Source organism: Chanos chanos, chromosome 4, assembly GCF_902362185.1.
Source record: "Chanos chanos chromosome 4, fChaCha1.1, whole genome shotgun sequence".
In the NCBI taxonomy this organism is placed as follows: domain Eukaryota; kingdom Metazoa; phylum Chordata; class Actinopteri; order Gonorynchiformes; family Chanidae; genus Chanos; species Chanos chanos.
The window spans coordinates 4,494,500-4,496,999 of record NC_044498.1 but is presented as its reverse complement, the minus strand read 5'-3'; the positions used below and the strand labels follow the sequence as shown (position 1 = coordinate 4,496,999).

General features: G+C 44.0%; 1 protein-coding gene across 1 annotated transcript in view; it reads right to left on the bottom strand.

Moving 5' to 3' along the window:
• fig4a (FIG4 phosphoinositide 5-phosphatase a) overlaps positions 1 to 2,500 on the bottom strand; it is a 64,371-nt gene that overhangs the window by 27,769 nt on the left and 34,102 nt on the right. The gene's annotated exons all lie outside the window — the stretch shown is intronic.

Below are 2,500 nucleotides of genomic sequence, written 5' to 3'. Positions count from 1 at the left end.
ATCAGAACACATACTAATGCACACACAAACACACAACAGCACATGCATCCACAGCGAGGCAGGCAAAGACATATGTGTTTATCCAGACACACACACCCACGCGCGCACACACACACACACACGCGCGCGCACACACACACACACACACAGAGTACTGGCAGAGGGTGTGTGTGTGTGTTTGCAGTCACAGTCTGAAGTGACTCCAGGTAATTATTCACCTCAAAGATTTGGCAATGTGGGTCTCTCACAGTCTGCGCTTCCAGTGTAGCAGCTGACACACTCATTTAGAGAGAGCCAGTGTAGCAGCTGACACACTCATTTAGAGAGAGCGAGAGAGAAAGACAGCAAGACAGACAGACAGTCCCGAACACACGCCCAAAAAAACAACAACAAAAACAAAAAAACCCTAACCAAAACAAACAAATAAAAAAACACCCTTGATCATGTTGGCTTTGTCTCCTTGGCTGATTGGGAGAGTGTGATGAGTCATGATTTTTCTTTTTTTGGGGTGTATCTAAAATTACTGGGTGAAAAGGCACTTCACCAGTCTACACTGACGAACACTTCAAAACAACACAAAAACATGCTAACTCTCAGATCTTTACCACCATGCTAAAACACTGACAGACAAGTCTCTCTCAGCCAAAACACACAAACATGCTAACTCTGAGAGTTACACCATGCTAAAACACTGACACACAAGTCTCTCTCAGCCAAAACACACAAACATGCTAACTCTGAGAGTTACACCATGCTAAAGCAATGACACACAAGTCTCTCTCAGTCAAAACACACAAACATGCTAACTCTGAGAGTTACACCATGCTAAAGCAATGACACACAAGTCTCTCTCAGTCAAAACACACAAACATGCTAACTCTGAGAGTTACACCATGCTAAAGCAATGACACACAAGTCTCTCTCAGTCAAAACACACAAACATGCTAACTCTGAGAGTTACACCATGCTAAAACACTGACACACATGTCTGAGTCAGTCTCTTTCCAATTCTAGCAAACAGTTACAAAAACTCTCCCTTCAATGGCCCTGATTTTGGATGGCTTTTAGTGGGTTTGGGGGTGGGGGGGGGGGGGGGGGGTGATAATGGATTTTGTGTGTGTGTGTGTGTGTCTGTGTTTAACTGTACTCCAGTCCGCAAGACAGCTGACGCAAGAGATGGGGAAAAAGAAAAAAGAAAAAAAAGACACACGGTGTCCTTTACTTGCAAAGAGATGGAAAAGTATAAGAGGCAAAAAGAGTGAGAGGAGAAAAAAGAAAAGAAGAAAAAAGAAAAAAAAACGAGAGCCACCAATGGGGCTGAATTAGCATGAGCGACAGCGGCGCGTTGTGAACCATTCCGAGAAAAAACAGGAGACTTTGAGACGCGGGCAGAGAGGACCGTATACCCTGTGAATGTAGTTAGCTATGTTTCACTCGTTCATTCTGTCCTTCTCTCTGGACACCCAAAAGGCCTCAAATACTTGTGTGTGTGTGTGTGTGGGGTGGGGGTGGTGTGTGTGTGTGTGTGTGTGTGTGTGGGGGGGGGGGGGGGGGGGTGCAGCCGCAGTCCACAAGCGTCACCAAAGGGGGCGCGTAACTAGGTCACAGAGTGAATTGGAGGTCTGCTACCTGACTCAAGCCCACCAGGCTACCCCATTTTTTGGGCCGTATTTGGTTTTGTTTTCTAATAAATAAAAACATATGCTTCATGTTTTCTTTTTCTGTGAAGAAATTCGAAATGAATTTGAAAGAAATTCGGAAATTCCTAAACAATTTTAGAACGTAAATTCTTTCTCTGTGTCTCTCTCTACTCACCGGTAAGCCAATGGTGAATTATTGTTAACGGACGTTCAGCCCCAGGCCAGGGCTTCTTGACAGTTTTTTTTAAACACATCCCTTTGACCTTTCATTTTAAACACAAAAAACACCACGCTCTCACTCCTCAAACTAGGTGAGACATCACAGACCAATTACAAAACATGTACTCTTTGAAGATCCGACACTGAAATGACATTGGGGAAAATTAATGTTCAATCATCAATTCACTTTGCGAGGAGTTTGTGCTAATTTCCTCATAAAATTATCATCTTCCTTCAGATACATAACCACAGCTCTAGTAATTCCTTCCCAAAGCACAAAGTAAGTGTGTGTGTGTGTGTGTGTATAACAACAGGGGCAGTCTTTCCCTTTAAAACAGTTCAGTAGAAATCACATATCGACAGGCATCAGGGATTCCTCTATTCAATGAAATGTGGGCGTCCGATTACAGATACAACATTTTCGTACTGGCGTGAACAGGGCACACGAGAGTCGTGGTGACGGAAATGGTTATGGGACTGAGGGAGCTTAAGCAGCTGTGACTAGAATGAGGACTACATTTTTCTTTTTTTTTTTTTTCTTTTTTCTTTTTTTGCAGGGTGGGCCCTGCGGGGCTCGGGCCACCGCTATGTAATGAGTTTTTATGTGACCCGTGGTGAGACTTAGCAGGTTCCGTTACCAT